General features: G+C 41.0%; 1 protein-coding gene, 1 long non-coding RNA gene and 1 pseudogene across 9 annotated transcripts in view; all 3 read right to left on the reverse strand.

The window, feature by feature from the left end:
- The window catches only part of FGD4 (FYVE, RhoGEF and PH domain containing 4), a 230,499-nt gene that overhangs the window by 155,387 nt on the left and 47,982 nt on the right, over positions 1–27,130 (reverse strand). For 2 of the 8 annotated variants that reach the window (XM_036301229.1, XM_036301228.1), the window contains exon 1: positions 668–1,061. The exons of the other annotated variants lie outside the window; for them this stretch is intronic. The gene's annotated coding sequence lies outside the window, so the exon portion shown is untranslated. Of the gene's footprint in view, positions 1–667; positions 1,062–27,130 lie in introns of those variants that run through there. 8 annotated transcript variants of the gene reach the window in all.
- Positions 6,027–9,382, reverse strand: LOC118649707 (annotated as a pseudogene).
- Positions 18,335–27,130, reverse strand: part of LOC118651746 — a 54,171-nt gene continuing 45,375 nt past the window's right edge. The window contains exons 2-3 of the long non-coding RNA XR_004966337.1: positions 25,504–25,598; positions 18,335–18,457 (exon numbers count right to left, since the gene is read on the reverse strand). This is a non-coding gene — a long non-coding RNA (uncharacterized LOC118651746). The remainder of the gene's footprint in view (positions 18,458–25,503; positions 25,599–27,130) is intronic.

A 27,130-nucleotide genomic window follows, 5' to 3' on the forward strand; every position in this document is an offset into this window, starting at 1 on the left:
ACTGCCCAACAAAAATTTGTTTAAAAATGTTTTTCTGAACAAAGACATTCACCTAACATGGTTTTTCAGTATGTATAAAAGACCACGAGGACATGAAAGGCATAATGACAAAAAGATCAAGTAAAGTCAACTAGACTTCATATTTTAATTTCAAGAAATCCTCACTTGTGTATTACCAATGTTTTAGAAGTAGAGGGGATTTCATTCCCAAATAATTGGCGATTGAGAGAACAAGTTCTAAAAAACTGGCTGAAGTAGAGCTCTTGTATATCAGCCACAGAAACAAGAAATAGAAATAATAAATAGGAGGAGAGAAGTTGTAATAAAAAGTCTCACGTAAGAAAGGTTAACAGTAACTGCACTTAAAGCACAGCTCACTCTCTCTACTGTCAGGGGACAATGCTGTGCAAGGAATCCACGGGGAGTGTACATGAACCATAAAACTAAGAAAAAGAACAGCTTTGGGCTAAAATCACAACATAAAACCACTCAAAACAAGAGCCATAGTAATTTTTCAATAATGATACAAATTACCTATCATTTAGTAGTAAACAAAAAGGCAAATACCAGTTCCTTCACCCGCTCATCTTATATTTTGTAGACTCAAAAGTTTCAAATGGTAACCGGAGAGATTGCAGAAACAAAAATCGCAAATAACAATACTCACAGCCCCCCATAGAAGATTCCTTTTAAACATCCAGCAGCGCCTTTTACTCTTCTGATTAATCATTATTTCCTGCTTGCAGAGGAATTATCTGGATATGTAATTTGTGAGTAAAATCTATAGGCATTCTGCATCAGACACCCACACGACTTCTGTTAGACGAGGTAAAGAACTAACTAATGGGAAGTGCACAGCTAGGTTTCATAACTTTATTTCTAGCAGTGATGGAGCCTCAAGGAACTACGCAAGCAATGCATTTCAAAATCCCTGAAGGTATTTCAAAACGTAGCGAGACAGCGCTGGAATACTGTGGTGGAATGGGAAGCATGGCGCCAACTACAGGTGACTTCTTGGTAGTTACAGCCTTCAGATGTATAACAAACTATCCTTCAAAATGTCAGTGTTAAAGGATCTTTTATTTTTAAAAATATATATTTTTATTGATTTCAGAGAGTAAGGGAGAGGAATAGAGAGATAAAACATCAACAGTGAGAGAGAATCATTGATCTGCTGCCTCATGCATGCCCCGCACTGGGAGTGAGCCTGCAACCCGGTTATGTGCCCAGACCAGTAATGGAACTGTGACCTCTTGGTTCATAGGTCTACACTCAACCACTGAGCCATACCAGGTAGACTATTAAAGGATCTTGGGGTATTTTTTTTTTTCATGGTGATTAGTCAATAGAATAATGAAACTATGTTTAGCTTTCCATCTCCCCCAAAGCAAGCAGGTTTCTGTTTCCTTCCCAGGTCACCTAGCCATCCCAAAAAACTTCATAAAAACATATCAGGATTTTAAAGAGGGCACCAATGAGCAAACTTCTCATCATTGCCATGTTTACTAGTTAAAGTAAAGGTTTTAGTTAATATATCATATTATATAGACTTCTCAAAACACCTAAATGTTTATCATCATGTGGACTGAATATTTACAAAAGAATTCAAATTCTAATTTTCCTTTTATGTGACATATAGATGCTGTAGTCAAAATCGAGCTATCAAAACCAGTCTCAGTTCAACTTAGCAATATTACTTCTTTTAATTACTGAGTTTCTGAAAGAATAACAAACTAACAATAGTAGACTACCTAAAGCACTTGAGGAAACTTTAATGGGTAAAATTAAATAAACTTTTAATGAAGCTTATGAGTCAACAAGTGGAAGAATGGAAGAAACTACATGGGGAAACACACACTAAAATCATAAAGGCTTAGAAATTTGAAATCCTCCCACTGTATGGGTAAGAAAACTGAGGCCGAGAGTGTTAAGATAAGATAGACATAGCTATGTAGATATTAATGAGACAAGCCATTTCAGATCTTCTGATTTTTTTCAGTGCAATTCCCATTGCAAAATACAAACACTCTCACACACACACACACACACACACTAGAGGCCCAGTGCATAGGATTTGTGCACTGGTGGGGCGCATGGCCTGCAGGGATCGGCCCGCTGTGGGAGCGCCACTCATCCTGGTAAGCCAAGCAGCTGTGGACTGCTCCCCAAGTGGCTGCTCCCTGGTCTGGCATCTTCTGTGGAGCCAGAGCACTCGCCTCCCCAGGGGACCCGGGCGGGGCCAGGCCCAGGGACAATAGCACTGAGAGGCAGCAAAGTAGGCCTCATTCCAGCAGCAGCCATGAACCCGCCTCCCAGCCTCTGGGGTGAGCTCTGTGAGCCCAGTGGCGGCACTGCACGGCCTGCAGGGAGTAAGGAGGAGGGCCCTGGGGCGAGGAAGCAATGATCACAGCCCGGGTTCCTACCCATCGGCCTGGGGTTTGCAGCAGGAGCAGCAGCTCATCCCGGTCAGTGGAGCCGCGCTCCCACTGTGGTAGCGCACTGACCACCAGGGGGCAGCTCCTGTGTTGAGCGTCTGGCCCCTGATGGTCAGTGCACGTCATAGTGGCTGGTTGACCAGTCATTCTGGTGGTTCTGCCATTCGGTCACTGGGCTTTTATTATATAGGATGCATAGTAGTATATGTACATATATTTTGGGCAGTTTTATAACTTTACTCACCGAACAGCAGTTCGTTCTTCTCCACAGTAACTGTAAATTTTTTAAAGTGGTAACAGGTACGTAGGTAACCAACAAATAGAGCTTGTTTGGTGAATCTCCATCCTCATTCCATGTTCTGGACAACTGCATCCAGATACAGAATGGGGCATTCCTTATTCCTTTGGCCGAGGCAGCTTTGTTGAGCCTGGTGTCGATGCATATGTCTGGAGTTCCCATCTTCTTTATGACAAATTTCTGGAAGTCTCTGAGTGCCCAAGGGGCACACTTCTTGAAACCCACTCCATGGATACACTTGTGAATGTTGATGGTGCATTCTCTGGTCACTACCTAGTTGATGGCAGAGAACGGCCCTTCTACCCTTCTTTGTGGGAGCCATTATGCCAGGCCCAAGTTGGAAAGAAAGGGCATTATATTTCTAAATTAGCTCTTTCTTAAATATGCTGTCATCCAGCTTATATTCATGAGAGTGAGTAACCGCCTTGAGTAATAATCACTTGCTCTAAATGAAAGTTATCAGAAGCTTTCAAAGCCAATCTTTATGAACTAAAACATACAGTAAGGAAACATGGCATGTTCTCATAACTGTGCGCTAATGCTTTCCAAACTTCATTAATCCAAGCACCATCCCTAGCCAGGTCTGCAGAGGGCTGGGGTGTCCTCGGCAGTCAGAGCGGGTTTTGCACCGGAAGTGTTGGTGTATGTGCTCAGGCATGAGTGATGAAGTCAAATGAGGATGTCAGCACTTTTGGTTCCCTCTCTCCAGCTCGGAGGGTGCAGCAAGAAACTTCAAACTGACCACATGCCAGTGAACTATTTGCCAAAACTAAAACTGCCCCACTCTGCTACAGTGCACCAAGGCTGGCAGGGTCTTAATGTGGTTCTTGACCTCTTTTTTCTGTGTTGTAGCAGTTTAGTGGGCAAAGAAAATGCATATGGAATAGTTTCTGATTATCTGACCTGTACATTGTAGATTTTCATATATCTTCATAAGTAACTAAATCTTTTCACTGTTCATTCAGCTATTATGTGACTATAGCTGTAGAAACATTTTATTTATTTATTTATTTTTTAGTTTGCTGCTTACTTTTTGGTTTGCTAGATTTTATAAAAACAGATTTATTCCTCTTGGCTTTAAATCAAGTGACTTTGATCAGTCATACCCAGGTGTTTAGTTTAAATTTGAGAATGGCTTTAGGAATCATGATATCAACCCATGTGTTATAAAGATAAGTAACCCTTCCCCCCCAAAAAAATTAGGTGGCTAAAAAGAAATCTTCATAAAGAGAAAGTAAACAAAGCTATTTATCTTCTCCCAACACCACCATTTTATTCCATATTTCAATAAAATTAATGTTGTTATTATAATTATAGCTGTATACTGCACTTACTATATGCCCTTCTCAGAACAACCCTAACAAAGTGGTATTATTTGCTCCATTTATATAGATGGTGAAATTGAGAACTGAAGTTAAATAACTTTGCCAGAAAAGTAAACAGCAGAACTACAATACAAACCCTGGGCTGCTTAACTGCAAAACCAGTTCTCTAAAATGGAAAATGTCAGCTTATCCTCCCAAAGTTTTCTCAAAAATATTAAACTGGAATGCAAAAATAAAAACGTTTACCCTATATCTGAGTTTTCTTGCTTTTATCTCCAAATTCAAAACCCAAAACTGGTAAACTTCCTCTTTTTACATCATATGACTCTTTTCATAACTAAATTCCTCAAAACTTTGTAATTAATCTACTTGTAAGCAAATAGTTTTACACAAAACCTAAAATAGTAGGATCATTTTAGAATAGCTTAGAGTTCACCCAAGCAATAATCAGTTTTATTTTAATTCGCTTATTGGTTATGAGAAGACGAGCAAATGTGTCACTTCCTCAAGGTCACTTTGAGCCAAAAATAGAATTCTGGTGTAAGGTCTGGTTGCTAAACCACGCTTCCTCTGCAATGGTAAGCTGGTCACTAAGAAACAGAAAAGAAGAAGAAAAAGTATGGGATATTCCTACTGCTATCTTTCTCATACTTGTCCATCCCCTCTATTTTGCCCATTTCCCATACTGTAGATCAGGGGTCCTCAAACTACGGCCTGCGGGCCACATGCAAATACAAATATTGTATCTGTTCCCATTTTGTTTTTTTACTTCAAAATAAGATATGTGCAGGGTGCATAGGAATTTGTTCATAGTTTTTTTTAAACTATAGTCCGGCCCTCCAATGGTCTGAGGGACCCCTGTTTAAAAAGTTTGAGGACCCCTGCTGTAAATTCTATATTACAATTATGGGAAGAAACTGCAATGGCCTTGGCAGATAAGGAAAAAACCTTATTCCTATTTCAAACATGAAACAAATGTTTCATTTTCTTTTCTGATTAAAATACGGGATATAGCCCAGCTGGCGTGGCTCAGTGGTTGAGCATCGATCTATGAAGCAGGAGGTCACAGTTTGATTCCCGGTCAGGGAATATACCTGGGTATGTGGGCCCTCTACATACCTAGTAGGGGAGATGCAGGAGACAGCTGATCAATGATTCTCTCTCATCATTGATGTTTCTATTTCTTCCTTCCTCTTGAAAATCAATAAAAATATATATTTTTTAAATATATGGGATATAGCCTCAAAAATTAAGATTCTTTTTTAAATTGTCTTGTTAAATTAATTTCTTCTATTAAAAATGCTTTTCATTGATTCCCAGAGGAAGAAGGGGGGGGGGAGGGAGAAATAGATAGATAGAGATAGAGAGAGAGAGAGAGAGAGAGAAACATTGATGTGAGAGAGAAACATCAATTGGTTGGTTGTCTCCTGTATGTGCCCAACACATAACTGCAATCTAGTTATGTGTCCTGATGGGGAATCGAACAAAAGATGTTTTGGTGAACAGGACAAGGCTCCAACCAACTGAGCCACCCAACCAGGCCTCTTTTATTTAAATTTTCTTGATACATGTTACTATCTTTTGATTTATAGATTTAAGGAAGTTCACTAAGACATGTGTAGGTACCTGCACATATAGCATTTGGCATATGTCTAAAGCAACTTTTAAAGTATTTTTTTTCATTTTTATTATATATACTAGAGGCCAAGTGCACGAAATTCATGCACAGAAGGGGTGTCCCTCAGCCGGCCTGCTCCCTCTCCAATCTGGGACTGCTGGCTCCTAATCACTCCCCTGCTGGCCTGATCGACACCTAACTGCACCTCTGCTTCCTGATCATCCACAACTGCCCTCCCCTGCCGTCCTGATCCCACACAACTGCCCTCCCCTGGAGGCCTGATCGCACACAACTGCCCTCCCCTGGTGGCCTGATCACCCACAACTGCCCTCCCCTGGAGGCCTGATCGCCCACAACTGCCCTCCCCTCTCACGACCCGCCTCCTCCATCAGGACCCGCCTCCATCTCAGGCGATGGAGACACCAGGACCGGCCTCCTCCACACCATACAGAACTGCAGGACCCCCAGGCCTCCCCATGCTGAGCAACCACCGGGCCCTGCCTCTGCTGTGCGTGCAGCCATCTTGTGGCGGCCATCTTGTGCCACCACGCGAGGGTGTCGCACAAGGGCATGACGCCACCTAGGCTTTTATTATAGGATGCACACAAAAAAGATGTCATAAGTCATTTCTTGGGTCTACTTACATTCAGTCCTTGCTCTTGAGCAGCCTTCTTTGCTCTTACCGTCTTGACAAGTTCCCTATCGCTTCAGGCAGGCCTTCTTTTTCCTTGCCAGTCTGCATAGAAATTGCAGAAGTACTTGCAGATGTACTCACTGGTTGGTATGTTTCCAAAGCTTTTCCCAAACGCTCTTGTTCTGTTGTCCAAGGGGTGAAATCTGTGCACATACCTTCAAATCATTGTGAAGGTGTTGCATTGTCTGCTTGAGTCACTGGAGACTCCGTTCTTTTAAAAACTTATCAAAAATCTTTTTATGTCATTTCCTCAACAAGGGTCAAGTGTTTGAAGACTCTTTGCTTTTTTTATAACATCTTCGGTGGTTCTATTGATTCCAGAAGAAGAATGCATGTTCATGTAATTAGCAATAACTTCCCATCTTGAATTTTTGGCAGAAGGAAAGAGATTCACAGACATAATTAGTAACTGCTGATCATATTCTGACCAATTTTGACTGCAATTTCCACCTCCACCAGTTGATTTCTTAGATGCTTATCACATATGAGCCTCAGCTTCCTCTTTCTTCTTTCTAATTTGCTCATTTGTTTCTTCTGTTTTTCCAGAGCAGCCTTTTCTATTTTGAGAATGATGTGTTTCATTCAAACAAACACTGTCAACGTGCTAATTCAAGGTGCTCACAAAGTTTTCCCACTTCTATCATTTTTAACCTGCACTTCCTCGTTTTCACAAAAGTGACTGCAGGTCTTGCATGAGCTTTGAAATTTTTGCCTTTCCTTTTTAATGGCTTTTACCTGGCTATTTTGTCCTTCTTTGCCAATAATGCTTGTTGTCTACCTTCTTCTTCTTTCTCTTTAGCTAATGGAGCAGCTCTAATTCACTTGTCTTTGTTTTTCTTTAGCTTCTTGCTCCTTCTGTTTTGCTTCTGCTTTCTTTTCTGCTTTTTTTCCACATGAAAGTTCTTAGTTTATTAATCCTCTCATGAAAAATCTGTACAATCACCAGGGATGAAGTCAGTGAAGAATCATTAATACTTCTGTTATCCAATCCCAGCTCACTTTTGCCAGCACCAACATTGGCCTTTGTAGTCCGCCTGACTTTTTTCATCCTGTTCTTGCATTCCTTTCTTTGTTTCCTTGGGGTCTTCTTCTCATACAGGCTATGTCTTGCAAGTCTATGTTTGGGTTCATTTTTCTTTGCTTAATCCAAGGAAAATAAGTCATGCCAAAGCCATTTGTCTTGCCACCACCAAAATGGGTTCTGAATTCAAACACAAAGATGATATCTGATGTTATCTTATACATTTTGGCTAGTTTTTCTCAACTTTCTTGGGTACTGTTGCCTTCTGAGGGTGAAGGACATCAATGACCATTGGTTTCCGCTGAAATAGTCTATTGGTCATGAACTTCCTGGTCCGGGTCGTTGCTGTGTCCTTCATGATGGCAGCCGCTACTTCTTCCTTGGCCTTCCCCTCTTCCTTAATTTTTTAAATTCTTGGATCAAAGCTATATGCCTTGTCAATGAATGTCCTTATTCTGTTGGTTTCTTCTTTTTTTCATTGTGGCCTTGCTGCTCTGTTCTGTTTTTCAATCCATATCCTCTCATCACAACGTTTTGCTTTTGCTTTTTCTTCTTCATCTAAATGGGAATGTTCTAAGAATCAAGTTATATCAGAAAGAATAAAATGTATCTACATCTTCAAATCAGAAATTCATATCACCAAGTCTCGGAAATTTTTAAAATTTGACCTTTTGGAATCCCTTTAAAACACTGGGAAAATACTTTGAAGAAACTGCATTTTGCTTCTCTCTCTCTCTCTTTTTTAATATATTTTATTGATTTTTTACAGAGAGGAAGGGAGAGGGATAAAGAGTTAGAAACATCGATGAGAGAGAAACGTCGATCAGCTGCCTCCTGCACATCTCCTACTGGGGATGTGCCCACAACCCAGGTACATGCCCTTGACCGGAATCGAACCTGGGACCTTTCAGTCCGCAGGCCGACGCTCTATCCACTAGCCAAACCGGTTTCGGCCATTTTGCTTCTCTTTAAGAAGCAACTGAGATATCAAAAGTACTTTGATTGGTTTTGGTGTAACTTTCTATCTTACATGGCCAAGTCGAAGTACTGCCTAATGATCTTGGTTCTTCAGTGGTAGGATCAAGTGTTTTTAGAACAGGAAATTCTTCTCATTGCAATTCTTCAACTTCTGATTCCTCTGATAAATCTTTCTTATCCTCCAGTTCCTGAAAAGAGGCAGAAGAATTTCTGTTTCTCCTCTTAACAAAAGCTTCAAACCATCTTCCCAAAGGTTCAACTTGATAGTGTTGAGGTTGTGATTGAAAGAGTTGAGAGTTGGCCTTGGCTGGGTGCTCAGTTGGTCAGAGTGTCATCCTAGAATGCCAAAGTTGCAGGTTCGATCCCAGGTCAGAGTACATCCAACAATGAACCAATGAATGCATAAGTAAGTGGAACAACAGATTGATGTTTCTCCCTCTCTTTCTCTCTATAAAAAAAAAAAATCAATTAAAGAAAGAAAGAGTTGAGGAGCTTCAATGCATTGCATGGAATAAATTAGAGGTCAGCACGTGAGTGATGGTGGTGCCCTGGGTGTCCACATCACTAGGCAGCAGCAGCATGATAGTGCCAGGGCCAGCCCCAGGGGCACAGCAGTTCACATCCAGGCTGAGGGTGCTCAGCGTCCCCCCAGGCTCTAGCAGTACTGCCAACTGACCCTTCTGTAGTGGTGGAAACACTCTATATTTGTGCTATATAATAAGATAGCCACACGACCGCTTGTGTGACCAAGGAACAAAAAATAATTTTATTTTACTTAAATTTAGAAACAACCTGTGGCTAGTGGACAGCATAGCCCTAAAGTCTGGGTATATATTTTAGTCTTAAAACTTTTTATTTTAAAATAGAGCCACAGGCAGTTGCAAAAATAGTATGTAGAAGTCCAGTTTCACCTGTTTTTTTTTTCATAGTATACTAGAGGCCCAATGCATGAAAATTCATGCACTGGAGAGGGGGGTGTGTCCCTCAGCCCAGCCTGCCCCCTCTCACAGTCCAGGAGCCCTCAGGGGTGGGAGGCAACCCGGCGATCAGGGGAAGGTGACTCCTGCATCACACCTATGCTGCTGCCACTGCTGGCAGCGCAAGCCTCAGCCGGCCCTGGTTACCTGAGCCTCGGGCGGCCCTAGGTAGTTGGGCAGCTGAAATCTGAGGCTTGCCTGCACCTCAGGCCGGCCCCAGGCAGCTGGGCAGCCAACATCCAAGGCTTGCCTATGCCTTGGGCAGGCCCTGAGCAGCTGGGGGGCTGAGGGCAGGTCCGGCCGCACTGTATGCCTGCCACACCCCCCCCCCCAGCTCCCCGGCTGGGCTGAAAGGACTGGGGGACTCCTGCATGGCCGAGGGGATGGGGCACTGCCATCTTTGTGATGGAGTGATGGTCAATTTGCATATTCCCTTTTTATTATATAGGATAACTATAGTACGATATCAAAACCAGGAAATTGACATAGGTACAATGTATATTTAGGTTTATGTCATTTTTTCACTTGTATAGAGTTGTGTTGCCCTGGCCAGTTTTGCTCAGTGGATAGAGCATCAGCCCAGGGACTGAAGGGTCATGGGTTCAATTCCAGTCAAGGGCACATGCCTGGGTTGTGGGCTTGATCCCCAGTAGGGGGCGGGCAGGAGGCAGCTGATCAATGATTCTCTCTCATCATTGATGTTTCTATCTCCCTCTCCCTTCCTCTCTGAAATCAATCAAAATATATTAGAGTTGTGTAACCACCACCTCAATCAAGATACTCAACAATCTCATCACCAAAAAGAACTTCCTTGTGCTATTCCTTTACAGTCATCCCCAGCACTCTTATCCCCACCATGCCCAGCCTCTGGCAGCCACTAATCTATTCTCTATTTCTATCATGTTGTCATCTACAGACACTGTGTAAGTGGAAGCACACAGTGTGTGACTTTCTGAGGTTGGCCTTTTTTACCGGGCATAATGCCCTTGAGATCAATTAAACTTGGCATGCATCAATAACGTGGTTCCTTTTTATGGCTGTGTCAAATTCCATAGTGTGATTTACCACAGCTGGTTTTAGCCATTATGTTAATGAACATTAGGTTGTTTGAAGTTTTAGAATTTTATAAATGAAACTGCTATGATCATTCTCACACAGATTTTAGTGCAGATTTCATTTCTCTGGGATAAAGGCTTAGACATGCGACTGATAGATTGTGTGATGAGTGGACATCCACCTGTGGTTTTGTTTTTTGTTTTTTATATATTTTTGTATTGATTTCAGAGAGGAAAGGAGAGGCACAGATAGAAACATCAATGATGAGAGAGAATCATTGATCGACTGCCTCCTGGACACCCTCTACTGGGGATCGAGCCGGTGACCCAGGCATATGCCCTGACTGGGAATTGAACTGTGAGCTCCTGGTTCATAGGTCGACTATGTATATATCTTCATTCACTTAGATCTTTAATTACTTTCATCAGTACTTTGTAGTTTTCATGGGTATATCTATCAAAAGCAACCTAAATAATAAGTTAGAAATTTCTTACAAATGCTATTGAAATAAAAAGTGATAGTCCAAACAAGTTTTGAAAGTAAAAATTATCTGAATTAACTAAAGTTAAAAATCAAAAGTAACATAAATCCAAATATGTCCATTTGGGGAAAATAAGCAGATTTTTCAGAAAGACAGGCTTTATATAATTTACAAATAAATGAAAGGGCACCACAGAGAATTTTGCAATTAAAACAGTAAACAGAGCAGATTGGAAGTAGAAGGGAGGATAGAATAAGTATCTTCCAATTATATGCAGCACTTTTTTCATTCCCTTTTTTGATTATTATGTTTATTCTATGTATCAAACCTGTTCATTACATGTGCAGTTATAGTGCAAGATTAGGGTTCTAAATTATATAACTGCAATTACATAACTTTATAAATGATGTATTTAAATAGTGGTAAAAAATAATGCTTTATGAATTTTGCTGCTTAGCTATTTACAGAAGGAAGGTCAAGTAGAAAAATAATTCTGTTGAATAATAAATGTATTAATATTAACTATTTAGATAATTTACTGAAGCTATGGGGAAAGTGGGATATGAGAAAATCAAAGGGATTAAAATTATTTAGCCCAGAAATGGGAATTCTATGAAAATAGCTAGAAGATAATCAGAAGGTTATATATCTATCCAAGGAAAATAAAGGACAATTTTTTAACATATCCAAGAATACATTTGTAACAATTGGAGCTCAAAATAATGATAATGCAGTAAGTAGGTTGTACAAACTTTGAAATAAGGAAGGTCCTATTGATGATGAGTGAAATACAGTTGTGAAGGCCTGAGATGACCAAAATAACTCACAGAACCCCCTTCCCCGCCGCCCACCAACACTCTACAAGTGTGCAATCCAAGCTTCAGAAAACATGTCCAGTTTTCAAATCTGACTGAGAAGGAAGAATATGAAGACTGGACACTGAAGAGCAAATAATAGTGGCCATTTTCTGTTCACCTCTATGTTTCCTAGATGCTTTACTGGCTCACACAATAATTGCTTGATGATGAGCACGCACTGAGGATATCCCTAAGCAAATGGAATTATAATTTGTGGAGAGACAACAGAAGATAATTCTGAAAACTGAGAGTGTGGACATCATTTTCTGAACTATTGGTAACGATATCATGCCAAGGAAGTTTGACAGTGGATAGAGAGAATCAAGAAGAAGCTGGGAGGACTCCTCATACAAAATCAAACACGTGTATTTTAATCATTTCATCCCCACACCCACAATCGCACTGCTAAATATGTCTCACCACCAGACAGGGTAGGGTATGAGTAGAATAAAGAAGAAAAACGTAAGTAGAAGAACCAATGAGAGAGAGACAGAAAAGGAGGAAGTATGTTATTAGTAACACTTAACGACTATTCAGATGTGAGAGAGTAAAACTAAAAGCAAGTAAGCAAAACTAGTGTTGCCCCCAAAACATTTTTACAATCAAATTAAAGAAAAATATTCAAATTACCTCAATAGTGAATGACTTATCGGTGCCGCATGATAATGTATACTAGTAACCAAACTCAAAAGCATGAAACCAAAGATAAAAACAGGAACCAAAGTTAAAGGTCAAAGATTGACTATCTGTCAGATTCTATGAATCTTAAAGCTACAGGATGTATTTAAATGCCATTGAATCCCTATTGTAATACAGCATTAATTTGATTTTTTTTTTAATAGAGCATAAAACTGGATAGGGAAACATTTACTAATATAAGTGCTTAACAAATTCAGGAAGCCACTTACTAGCCTGTATGAACTAACCTAATAGACCATTCGGGTGAGTATACAACAGTAGAAGCCAACTCCTGCTGCCACCTGTTTTGTCCTCTCGTGCCAATATAGAGACAGCTGCACACAGAAGCTCCAAATGACAGAAAACCTTGGGATTCTTTCATCCCATTATCGCCCACTGCCTTTACCACAATCATTTCTACAATGAATACAGAGCCCGCCTTTCGTTGTCCACAACTCTTAAACAGCATTTAGTCCGTATTTTAAGAAATGGAGCCTGTGGAAGGGGACTATTTCTCTGCATTCAGTAACATACAGTATGAGGCCACCTTTACTAAAAATAAACAGTTCACTGTTGAGACCAAATAAGGTACATAATGCATTCAGATGTCCCCGTCACATAGAAATCTTGACACAACCAAAGTTGAAGAGTATGATTACGATGATGAGGAATTTAAAAAAGTAATTCTATCGCCGGCGGCCCTCCTGGCCCAGTGGGCAGCGCGTCAGTCTCATAAAAATGTAATTCTACCAAAAAAAAAAGAAAAAATGACTTCTGACCACCAGTGAAATATAACATTTAAAATGTCCAGATATTGAGAGGTTCTGTCTATATAAATGTTTTCTTTTAAACCTCCTTCTAGAGTTTGACCTTTCTTCAAGTGATGAACAAATTACTTTTCATCAACTCCTAACTTTAGCCAAGAGTGCCTTTTCAGTATTTAAAACACTCACACACAACAACACAAAGAAAAAAAACCTTAACAGATTACAGAGGGTGAATGACAGCCACAAATCCTGTCACTACTCCCAAGAGGTGAGGTCTACTTCTCCACCTCCTAGAATCTGTGCTGGGTCTATGACGGTTTGTCCAACAGCAAAGGGCAAAAATGACATTGCGCCAGTTCTAGGCTAACACTTTAAGGGGCCTGGCAACTTCTGCTTTCTCCACTTTGGAATCCAGATGCCATGCTGTGAGAAGGTTCAAGCAGCCTACATGAAGGAGAATCAAGGTCCCAGCTGACGACTTCAGCTAAAATCCCAGCTGACATCGGCAAGCACCAACTTGCCAGCTGTCTAAGTGAGCTATCTTGGAAATAAATCCTACAGTCCTAATCGAGCTCTCCCAGCTGACAACACGCAGGCCAGAGAGGAGCCATCCTTATCAAACCCTGGCCAAATCTCAAAATTGTGAGCAAGATAAATGTTTTCTTAAGCCAATAATTTTGGGTTTGTTTTGTTATGCAGCAATAGATTACTGAAACAAAATTTGGTACCAGAATTGGGGTTCCACTGTCACAAAAACCTAAAATATGTACTGGCTTTGGATCCCAGTGGTGAGCAGAAGATGGAGGTGACTGTTAATAAAGATTTGAAAAAGTGAAGAAATGTTATTGGTGGCTGAAGAAAGGGAACCTACATTATGTACAGCAGAATAATTAGCACACCCACTGCGTGCAGTAATGTGGAAGGTTGAAAGTTATCCAGTTCATGGATCTAAGGAGAATTCCAGGAAAAATGTTGAAAGTACCAACTGGCTTTTCTTAGCTGCCTGTGATAAAATACAGGAGTAGTGGGATGAACAAAAAAGAAACCGTTGGGTTCCCTTCCAAGCAGAATTTAGAGGAAATAAACATAAAGGAGTTGAACTTGATAGGTCCCCAAATAAAACGATTCCTCATTTCAGTATCTTAGCAAATGACACACAAAATAAGAAATAGCTCAGGGCAAAGATCAAATCCTGTGTCCTCAAGGATGTGGTTGCACAGCCCTTTGTTGAGACTCATAAAGATTTTAAGTGGTTCCTCATAGACTCTCTCCATTTAGACCAGTGGTTCTAAAACTTCGTGTGTGTCAGACATAGCTCCGGGGTTTGCTGAAACCCAGATTGCTGGGCTGGATCCTCACAGTTTGATTCAGCAAATCTAAAATGGGTCTGACCTCTGTAGTCAATTTCAATTCCCAGGTGATGCTAATGCTGGTGGCACAGGCACCACACTTTGCAAATCAGAGGTAGACCAACAGGCTTGAAAGAATTTTAAGGGTGCATCTTAAGGACTATCTCTACCAGACACTAGAGCTTCTAAGAATCTTAAAGGTATTTTCACACAACATTGACTTAAAGGTAGTCCAAGGGAGAGAGAGAGTTCTGTCTCAAAGAGATTTGTGGAAATGGTTTTTCTCTAATGCTGTGAACCCCAAAGAGATACATGGGAAACCCACAAAGACTTTGAGAAACGTATCCATGGAAGCATTATCAACCTGGACTGAAAAGACAGAAACAGTTCAAAATAAAAAATATCAGTGCCTTATGCAGATACAAAGAGGCTGCAAACACGAACCATTTCTTGTGGAAAAGTAAGAAGAGTCAGAAAATACAGCCCAGAGCCTAGAGGGTGGAGAGACAAGCCATACAAACTGGCCCCTAAACAAGGAACCACAGACATATACCTGGCTGGGTTTTAGAGCTGCCTATCGGTGCCTCCCATGTCCCCCCTTCTGTCCTTTTTAAAAATTCACATACCATACAATTCACCCCAAGTTTGCAATTCAAAGATTTTTAGTAAATTCAGATACATACAGTCAGTTACTTTTAGAACATTTTATCACCTCCAAAAGAAACCTGTACACGTTAGTTATTAAGCTCTCCCTCACACCACCCTCAGAAATCACGAATCTACTTTCTGTCTCTATTGATTTGCCTATTCTAGGTATAAATGGAGTCATACAAGATGTGACCGTCTGTGGCTGGCTTCTTTCTCTTATTGTGTTTTAAAGGTTCATCCATACTGTAATATGTATTAGTATTACAGTAAATTGTAATATGTAAATACGTAATACTGTAGCATTACAGTAATATGTAATATGTAAATTACATATTACATTGTATGGATATCCTAAATGTTATTTATCCATTCTTCGGTTGATGGATATTTGAGTTGTTTCCACCATGTGGCTCTTACAATGTCACCATGAACATTCATGTACAAGTTTTGTATGGATATGTGATTTCCTTTCTCTTGGGCTTATGCTTAGGTATGAAATGGCTGGGTACCATGACAACTCTCTTACAACTCTTATGTTTTAACATTTTGTGAAACTGCCAGACTGTTTCTAAAGTGACTGCATCTTTTTTTTTTTAAATAAAAATGTTTTTATTGATTTTTAGAGAGAGAGGAAGGGAGAGGGAGAGAGAAACAGCAATGTGATCAAAGTGAGGGAGAAACATTGACCTGCTGCCTCCTGCATGTCCTCTACTGGGGATGAGCCTACAGCCTGGGCATGCACCCTGACAGGAATTGAACAGGCAACCCCGGAGTGTAGTTTGTCCCTTTAGTTCCCAGTTTGTCGCTTTAGTTCCCAGGTGTTCAGTTGAGATTAGCTGTACCGAAAGAGCCTCAGCAGCTCTTTGACCTGATTTAGACTAATCCTGAACTAAGCTGATGTAGTAATGAGGTGAGATTGTGAAGGTCTTGTGTGGAGGTCAGCACAGTTTACATGTGTGAGGGGCCAGAGAGCACACACCCTGGTCAACCGTTATTTTGGTGACCACCTCCAACGAACTACACTTCTGAGTATTCATGTCTTTGCATAGTCCCTTCTCACACTGACTCTGGGTTGGGCCTATTACTGCTTAGACCCGGGGTGGGCAAACTTTTTGACTCGAGGGCCACAATGGGTTCTTAAACTGGACCGGAGGGCCGGAACAAAAGCATGGATGGAGTGTTTGTGTGAACTAATATAAATTCAAAGTAAACATCATTACATAAAAGGGTACGGTCTTTTTTTTTTTTTTAGTTTTATTCATTTCAAACGGGCCAGATCTGGCCCGCGGGCCGTAGTTTGCCCACGGCTGGCTTAGACCATTAAAATATGGCAGAAATGATGCAGCACCAACTCTGGGCTTAGCCCTTAATTGGTTGGGCAGCATCCACCTCTTCCCTTGTGGAATCCAGACACCACAAGGCAACCCAAGCAGCTGCTGGGTCCCGCTGAGCTCTTCTCCAAGCCTCAGAGGACAACAGCCATTCCAGCATCCAGCCAACATCACATGAAACAGAACTTCCTGGTCAACCCACCGAATCCCGAGGTTACAAATTGCTGGTTTAAGCTATTACACTTTGGAATGGTTTATTAAACTGCAAAAAATAGCCAGAACACAGGCCCCTTTTGGTATATTTTGAACTTCAATTCTCTCTAGTCATGATAAATTAGTTATTTATGAAGCAATATAATGTGAAATAAACATTTTTTTTTCCTGCCAAATATTTAATGCATTATACCTAGGACCAATTTAACAATCATTTAAGCAAATGAAATACTTTCTAAATCTCAGGAGACTTCTCTTAGGGTCTATGCTAGAGACAGATCTTAGAGTCAAAAATAATGACAAAAGTTAAGAGTTTTTGCCTTGGCTGGTGTGGCTCAGCATCGTCCTGTACAGCAAAGGGTTGAGTGTTCAGTTCCGGTCCCATACCTATAGTTCAGGTTCAGACCCTGGTTGGTGCGTGTATAAGAGGCAACCAACAGATGTCTCTCCCTCTCTCTGTCTCTCTCTCTCTCTCCCTTCCTCTTTCTAAAAAAACAAAAACAAACAAAATTAAGAGTTTTCATTTTTCGTAGAAAGCAATGAGCAGCTCCACAGGGTATCGGGGGACTGGCCAAGGCTGGGCGACCTCAGCTGACTGGCATCTCTTGGTGCTCAGCAAGGACACGAGGGGTACAGACAAATCCAAGGAAAGGCCCCTATAGATCAGGTAAATTCACAACAGGAATTTGAACGTCAGGAGGGAATACACAGAAGCCATCTGTGGAAATAGCCAGGGACTCCTTCAGGCACAGTTACAAGGGTTAAGATGGCAGTTCTTCCAAAGCCTGTTGTTATGGCAACCAGCAAAGATTTTTAACATCAGTAGCTTCAATAAAAATTTGTAAACTCTGCTTTCTCTTATGCTGATGAAGCTGCTGTCCTCCTGCTTAGCTGCTTTTGATCTAAAGGCCCTCACTTGCCTGACCCAGGCACCAGGTCTTGCAGTCCATCCTATGGACACCACGCTGGCATACGGGGAGCCTGGGGCTTCCTGCATCTCGAGAATAGGGGCGATAATAGTGAGCCTCTCAGAGGGTAGAACGATTCTTCTAATTTTCACCGAACACTGCTTAAAAAGTTCCAGGCACATAGTAAACTCTCCATATTATATATCAACATGTTACATTTGTTAAATTATAAGTGTATCTGCCCTAAAAACAACTTTCAAGAAAAAAAATTTTAATATAAGAGTATCAAATCACAAGTCTATTAACAGGGAACTGGCTCAAAGTGTCGTACACCTATACAGTGAAATAATATGCTGCCTTAAGGGAGATAATAAAAGAAAGGAAGAGCCATTCCAAAGATTTGATGTGGAGAATTCCTAATACTATATAAAAGAGAAACCGAGTTGAAGAAAACATAATTCCATTTTTGAAATAATTATATACTGTTTGTATATGTGTAGGGAAAAAATGAGGCTATACAGACATCACAATTTGGGTGGGAATTTCACTTTCTACATGATATACTGCTATAACATTTTTTAAATAGTAAGCACATATGAGTCTTAAAATCAGGAAAACATTAATGTAAAGGCACATAAAAATCCTTCTTAAAACACAGCATGCTTTTACCTGAATTTGTTCATACAGTTTTCATTGTTCATTCCTGTTTAGCACGCAAGCAGCTCAAGTCCGTTTTTAGAACCGTGTCAGAAGCTGCTATATGAGCTGTTTCCTGTATCAGGCAGCTATTTTTAATTAATGAACATTTTGTTGTAAGAGTTCACTGGAAAATAAAAACACCATCATTTCTGCAAGTTGAACTGAAGAAAGGCTTACTCTGTAAAACACTATGAAAGATTTAAGTTATTAAAAAATGCCCTATGTATTATTTAGTGATATATAATATTTAGTGTTAAGCCCTTTATTTCTAATGTGCTATTGATATAAATTAATCTCATTAAAAATCCCTCAAGGAGCAGATCTACATGCTATTTGCTTAATTTCACCTAAAAAATAACACAACATTCTTCACATAGTAAGCACTCAAATGTGAGCTGCCAGAAAATCAGAGGTAAGAAAGAGAAAGAATACAGAACTAATACGATTTCTTTTAAACTAAATATTTACTAAGCAATTAGATGCAAAAATACTGTCCTACACTGACTTGTAGCTGCTCTAGCTGAAAGTATAATTAGCAATACTCACCCCCTCTACTTTATTATATTGTCCCAAAGTTGACAGGAGATAATATGGCTCAAAAGACAGCTGCTATGTAAACAAATTATATTTTTCATCCGTCCAATTATTCAACCACAAGGAGTCTTCTAAAGGGCCACCAGCAGTGAGAGTCGGTGAGAACTCAATGGCTGCACAGCAGAACCTGAGTTCCAAAGGTCCCACACCAAGGCATTCTCCCACAGAACGGCGATGGGATTTTCATGGAGATCTAAGAGAAGGTTCTAAGAAGGTCCCCGCTGCACCGTGTATGGCAGTCGAAAAAAAAGGGGGTTTATTGTTCTCTTGCCAAACTATAATCCTCATGACAGGTGGCAAGCCATCCAACTAAACTCTACCCCACACCCTCTTCACTCACCACTTCCCTAAATTCCTTGCATTTGTAAACTGCTTCACTATTTTTAAAGTGTTTCCTTATCCATTAATTCAATTCAGACAGGTTATAAAAATTCTACCTAACACATTTAACTAAAAAATGTTGGCATTTAAGAGAAATTCTGAGGTTGGGGTGGGGTCAACACATGGCCCCCATAAGCATATCCCATCGAGGGACTGTGATGGCTAGTTCCATGCATCAACTGCAGGGACTTTCTGGATGAGATTAAGATTTAAATTGGTGAACTCTGAGTAAGCAGATTGCTCTCCTTAATGTGGACAGGTCTCATTCAATCAGTTGAGACAGAATAAACCAAAAAGCCCAGCCTGCCTGAACAAGAGAAAATTCTCAAGCAGACTACCTTTGGACTTCAATCTGGACCACTGGCTCTCCTGGGTCTGGGACCCGCTGGCCCACAGTGCAGATCTGGGCTTGCCGAGTCCCATAAACACATTAGCCAATTCCTCATAAAATACTTGTGTGTGTACATGTGTGCACACATGCACATGGACACACACACCCACAAATCCTATTGGTTCTGTTCTCTGGAGAATCCTAATACAGGTAGTCCCCTTGGGAAGTCACAGCCTGGCTACCAACAGTTTAACATGCACACAGGAAAAGTCATTCGACAAGGGACAAATGGCCTCCTGTGACCAGGGCATGCCTAACCTTCCTTCCTACCATGGTGCTCTCCAGCAAACCACATTGTGTGGGGCTGCATGAGTATGCCAGGAGTGGACATGGCTAGGCACACCTTACTATCCCTTACTTATTAGATTCCAAAGAAGAGAAATGACCCAGCCAGTGTAGCTCATGACTGAGCATCAACCCATGCACCAAGAGGTCAGGGCACATGCCCAGGTTGCAGGCTTGGTCCCCAGTGTGGGGCATGCAGGAGGCAGGTGATCAATGATTTTCTCTCACCATTGATGTTTCTTTCTCTCTCTCTCTCTCTCCCCCTCTCCCTCTACCTCTTTCTCCCTTCCTCTCTGAAATCAGTAAAAAAAAAAAAAAAAAATACCATAGGATCTCAAGTCAGATCATACTTGTTCCACCACTTATCAAAATATGACCCTCAATATTAAGCTAAACTATCAGTGGCTTGGTTTTCACATTTGTAAAAAATTGGAATAATAATGGTATCTATCTTCACTGGGATTCTGAGATAAAAATCCCACATGAGATAAAATGTGTAAAACATTTTGAACACTGCATGGGACATAGGAAGCTCTCAACAAACTACCCATTCTTATTTAATCAGCCTTTCGATGTTTATATAATGTAAATGCCCTACTCATCCTTGTCCTTTTTCTTTCATCTTCTGAAGAATCAAGAATTTCAGCTGGATGAGGCCAAACACATTTAGAAACTATATCTAGTCCAGTGTTTATTTACACAGCATGCTTCATTGGGTCACATGCAAATTAAGTGCTTACCAAAGCTTTAATAAAAACGGAGGACATAAAGAAAAGTCATGACTTAAAAAATATTTCTACCTGTTGAGTTGACTACTTACTGGCTTTGTGAAATACCCAGTAAGTGCAGAACTTAACTTAATTTTTCCCTTATGGGGTCCCTTTATAGGACACTGACAAAACAGTCTTGGTGTGGCTACATTCTAAGCCCAAGAAGCAAATGCAATGTGTGGTTCTCTCCCTTTGCCATTTGTGACATGTGGCCTTGACTTAAAACATTCAGTTACTCTGCCCACACGAAGTTAATGCTTCTGCATAGCAGTGGGCAGGCTGAAGACCTGAGTTCTCATTTAAACTCTCACACAGCCTTTTGACCTCAGTGATGCCGACAATGACACCACCTGCCCCCTTACTTCACAGGTTTCTTCAGAACAAAAACAGAAAAGACGATGGGCATTTAGCACAGGCTTCCAGGTTTGCTGCACAGAGGAAAAGAAAAACATATTTGTGGGGACTGTATCTGCCAGGAGCCGGTCCATCCTTGCTGTTTCAAGGGACCTGGCATATATGGCATACTGTTCTTAATATGTTTGCTCACCTTCTTGGCACTGTGTTTTAACCAAGGTCACCTCTCTGAGAAAGGTTGTTTCCCCAGGTAGGGATTTTCCCCTGAAGTTAGGGAGGGAATAAAACCCCTTAACTAAGTGCCAGGTGGGTAATTAATCACTTTAACTACGAACAATCATGCTTAAGCTACATAATCTTTACTCCATAGAATGGAGATAAGAAACGCCCTAACCTTTGGAATAGAGATTGATAGGATTGGAATCAACTGGTATAAATACAGATGTAACAAGACAACAGCTCAACAGAACCTAGACACAGAACCTACACAGAACCTAGAGACAGAAGAACTTCGCTGGAGAGAACATGGCAAAAGATCCTGGACAGAACCTGGCTACAGAACTTGGTTGGAGAACCTAGACAGAACCTGGCTGAAGAACCCGGCTACAGAACCTGGCGACTGAACCTGGCTGGAGAACCTAGCAAGAGAACATGGACACAGAACCTGGCTGGAGATCCTATCCAGAACTTCGCTGGAGATCCTGAACAGAATGTGGCTGGAGATCCAGACCAGAACTTGGCTGGAGATCCTGGCTAGAGATCCTGGCTAGGCTGCTGATCAACTGAATGCTATCTCTGTGTCATTCCTTCTTCGCCGACTCCGTCCACACCTTTGGGGACCCCTGGACCTGCTGGGGTTGGACCCCAGCATGTATCAATGTTCCTTCACTGAGGACTTCATTAATATTTGAAGGACAACGTCAAGATGAAAGAGTTACTTGCCTTTAAACAATGATGCATTTCTTGTGCTATACTCTTCAAACTAATTTCTCTCCCAAAGAATTCCTATTTAGTATTAATCCACAACAAAGGTACTCTTGACACTGACACTTTTAATTACATATTACAAAGGATTTTGGAAATCGTTTTTAGTAGTAAGGCAGAACTGTGTTGAAGCTTTATTCTCATCTACTAGCTACATAGTAGGATAGCAAGGCTCTTGAATCCTTGGGTTTCGTTTGCTTGTTTGTTTTTTGGTGGTAGTGGGTGTTTCGAATAAAGACAACAATTTCATCTTTTCTCTGAGGCCCAAATAAGATCACACACACCATTATGAACAAGAAGGCACCCATCAGTATTGCTGCCCTACTCCATCAGCAGCTAGGGCAGCAGGTGTTTCCTTCAACAGTTCATACCTGAATTGCTAAGGTTGTCTCAAGTGGATTTGTTAGGCGATGTGACTTAACACAAGCCCACTGATCCAAGAACTGCAAGAAATAAGGTTAGAATTCACCCACAAAAGACATACAGGGTGAGTAAAAGTTTTAGCAAAAATGTCAGCTGTGAGTCACAGTACTTACGTTGCATTTTCTTTCTGTTCTCACTTCCTTGCTTTAATCATCGTGATGACACAAGTAAGTGTGGGGTGAGCTGACAAAAATGTCAGTGCCCCCAAATACTATTTGAAGCACCAAGGCCTAGGACCCAATGCTACATCTCTCAAGAGCTATATAACATTCTCATTTTAAATTCAGCCCTGGATATTGCCAACCTAGAAAGTCTTCAGTTAAGAGAGAAAATAAAGCTTAAAAGAATGCTTTCTTATTTTTTTCTCTAAGGAAGAAGATTTTTTCAAACTATGATCCTATCCATTTAGTGGGTCCAATAGTAAATAGCCACGTGTATAAGCACACGGGAGAAGATCTATTTCAGACACAAACACACACACACACACACGCATGCATGTGTACCCGCCGTACTGTACTGGGTTGTAGTTAAAATTTTTGAAAGTCACTATTTGAAAGCATAGTTACTGACTACTCTCCTCAAAATAACTGAAAAAGTATTTACATATTCAGTTCCCATGGTAACACTACTTTTTAGAAGCCCATTGCTATGACAAAGAAAAAGAAGACAGTTTAAAAGGGTGGGCTCTTGAGAAGAAAGTGTTCTCTCCCACTTCAGGACTCTGGTTCCAACTGGTCATCAGTATCCCTAGGAAACCAATACATTTGCAAGACAAGAGACAAACATATGAAAAGATTTACTAGGGAGGGGGCAGATGCAGAGGGGAAAACATTTAATTAATTCCAGGTATTGTACTAGATTATAGGCCAGCCACACATGCAAGCTTTCTCCTTTAATCCTCACAAGCCTGTAAGTATCACAGTGCTGAAGCCGCTATGCTATTATAGTTTTACCTGTTAAGTGATGACCTAATAAAGGTCATTTTCTTACAGTTACAGGACTGGCAAGTTTGGTCATTGCTGATTGTTGACTAGCAGTGTTTGGTTGTGGATGAATAGGACCTACATTCAGGATTATGAATAACCAGCCAGTAGAATTTGGACCATCCTCCAGATTCTAATTTGTCCCATAAATAGACCGCACTCAAAACAATACCTTAATTGGCAAAGAAATGGAATTCAAGAGTAAGTCCAGCCAGTGACTTGCTATGAGGTCTTGCAAAAGCCAATTTCTCTGGCCCTCTAATTGTGCATCTATAAAGTCTCCCTGAAGGCAGAGCTTTGCAAAGTTTGTGATGGCTAAGATTTTATGACTCGTGCCTCTAAGATGACACATGCTAAGCAATAAATTCCATTACCAGAAATTTCATTACCAGAGGTAGAATTAAAACAGGTAACAAAGAAATAAACTCTAGGGCCCCAATTCTTTCCTTGTAGCACCCTGACTGGCCTCTCGTTACCCCTCCAAACCCTGCAGGTATGGGCTGACCAGTCTTCCTAATCTTATAGATGAGTGGTTGCCAACCTTTCGGACTTCATGGACCACCAGTGGTCAGCGGACCACCGGTTGGCGACCAATGCTTCAAAGGTCTCCTTAAATCTGTCTAGAATTCTTGCCTCTGTCTTGCCACCTAGTGGCAACAGAATTTACATGACTAAAGTAATGTTGACTCGTTATGTTCAAAAGACAGAAGGGGCCTGGCCTTTCCCTGAGCCAACCACGTTCTTTCTCAGTCACCAGGCAGGTGCCACAAGACTCCAATGTAAAACGGGGATAAGACATTCTATAATGTGTACTAAAGAGCTAGGCACTGTGCCTGACATATGGTAGTTGTACTCTGTCTCTCTCTTATTATCATTCTGGTTCTACTTTCTTTAAACAACCGGGGGGGGGGGGGGGGGGGTGCCCCTTAGGAAGTGAAGTAGAGTCCCAAGCATTTTTCACTGACGATTTGGCTCCAGTCTTTGGTCTGTTTTCAGCAATATTTGAAAACCTACTTGGATAAAAATTAAGTTTTGTTTTAAATAAAAGTATATAGTGGCTTCCTCATAGGTGAAATAAACTGACAGAAAGCAAATGCTGGTGCATGGTAGGGTTTCATCAGCATTGATGTAAAAGGTAGCAAACCCTGGAGAGAATATACGAAGTGAAGTTAATAGCCTTCAACCAGAAAAGGGAGAGAGTCAAATGCAGGAGAAACTAACATAATAATAGCGAGTGATTACTGAGCACTTAAAAGTTTTGTACTTGACACTCACCAGAAAAGGCAAACGATGGAATAAGCTGTGAAGACATTTAAGGCGGCCACATCAAGAACAGAAAAGTAATTTTTCTGCCAATTTTCCTATGACACATATGTAGTGTTTACTAGTATTTGTCATTAACCACCTGATACTCAGCAGAAAACAAACCAAATTCAAGACGAAGAAGGTCACAGTGAAGACCTTTAAAAAGCCAAAAGGAAGGCCCTGGCTGAAGTGGCTCAGTTGGCTGGGGTCCTCCTCTGCAGGGTGGGGTGGGGGTGGGGATTGCTTGTTCAATTCCCCTTTGGGGCATAGGCCAGAGTTGCCAGCTCGGGTAGGAGGGGGTAGGAGGCGTGCAGGGGGCAGCAGATCAAATGTCACTAATATCAATGTTTCTCTCTCTGTGTCCCTCCCTCTCCCTTTCTCCATCTCTAAAAATAAAAAAAAAGTAAAAATCTTAAATTAAAAAAAAGCCAAAAGGAAAGATAATATCATAAGGCAAAGAGCAGAAACCAGAACAAGAGGCAGAGTTACTTCTATTTTTAAAATTCACAACATTCTTGAAATTCCCCCAGGAAGGTTTCTGTTTGTTTTATAGCATCTCCCAGTACTTTGTGCAAATATGTTCGTTCAAATTCCACTCTGTGAGTTCTATAAGTTCACGGCAGACAAACATACCACCTGGCAAAAAGACGTCAAAATAATCAGAGAAACAGATGAATAAAATGGAAGTATGACTACTAACCTCATCAGCATTGTGGCATGTACGCCTTGTGGGCCTTTTCTTCATCTTGTTAGCTTTTAAGACTGAAGAAATCATTTGAAAACTTTCTTACAAGCCTAGAGACATAGGAGTCATAAGAAGCCATGAAACTCTTTATCTGAAAACGACAACAACAATCAGTAAATTTGTATTGACACGGGTTTTAGTTGCTTGAATAGTTATGTTTTCTCCTCACATTCTCCCGATTCAAAATATGATCATTTCCCAGAAGAAAAAATAGTTTTTCCTAACTGAATATTCTACTACCTAACACAACCTTAGAAGAATCAATATGAACTTTGAACACGGTGCATAAGTGACGGACCCCTACACACAGAAACAATAACACACCTTAGCTCTGGATTAGATGTCTCGGGGAGGGTTACTATCAATACAGCCTCATAAAAAATTCATTAGTAATATTCTGGAGAAAATGAGTTACATGTAGTCTTTATCTTAGGTTTCCCAGTGCCCTGTTATTCAAGAAAAACAATATGTAGAAAGACTGTGGGTTTTGAAGAGAGCTCAGTTGAAATGCAGAATCCGAAGTACAGTAACTGTGATCTCCATTTATAAAATGGCAACATCTATTTGGCAGGATTACCGTTAATGTTATGTCACATAGCACACACTAAAACGTAAGCCACGGATTACAACACCTGGTAGAATCTAAATAGGTCTTCACGTTAACGGAAAGAGGACTGCCCGAAGCAGGCCTGACTAGGGCTGGCAGCACTGTGGAATTCTTGACTTTGTGCAGGAAAGATTTCACAATACAAGTCCAGATGATTTTTTAATTTTTCTCTTTTTTAGAGAGAGGAAGGGAGAAGGGAGAGAGAGATAGAAACATCAATGAGAGAGAAACATCCATTGGCTGCCTCTTGTATACCCGCTTCTGGGGATTGAGTCCACAACCCAGGCAAGTGCCCTGACCGGGAATCAAACCAGTGACCTCTTAGTTCATGGGCCAATGCTCCAGATGATTTTGAGAGTATGTTTATTAAAGCTAGGGACAGTGAAACAAAGCAAGGTCTTAGGACAGAAGAAGCAAGAGGAGAGAACCTATGTGAGGCTGCTGTGGCTTCCAAGAAATATTATAGGAAAGAAATGAGCCTAGGCAGGGCTGCTTTGGCTCACTGGGAAGTCAGAGAAAAGGGGGCTTCGGAGACAGGGTCAGGGGGTTAGCGGAGGATGAATTATGGACTCAGTTTCAAGTCTCATGGGGATGCTTAGAGTTTAGGAAAAAGGGAAGGTAGGAAAAGGCATGGGCATGCTCCCAAATCAGATTTTCCAGGTGAGTCCTTTCAGGGTAGTGGTCTCCACTGATTGGCCAGCTCCAGAGGGTTATTAGTCATTGTAGCCCACCTGGTTTTGCGGCTTTTCTGGGCCTGGAGCTGAAATACAACTGGAGCCTAGATGTTATCTCCAGGGACCTTCTATACCTGGCTGTAAAATGCTCAGCCAGTTTAGTTTGTTCAGCTCTGTTTTCCCATTCCACTTGCAAAGGAATTTTCCTGGCTTCTTACTATCCTGCCTCACTCAAAAGACCAACCCCTCTTTGCCTTGGTTCTTCAACATCTTTCTCTAAACTAGTTACCTCCAATTTTTT

This window comes from Myotis myotis, unplaced genomic scaffold (genome assembly GCF_014108235.1).
Source record: "Myotis myotis isolate mMyoMyo1 unplaced genomic scaffold, mMyoMyo1.p scaffold_m19_p_3, whole genome shotgun sequence".
Lineage (NCBI taxonomy): Eukaryota > Metazoa > Chordata > Mammalia > Chiroptera > Vespertilionidae > Myotis > Myotis myotis.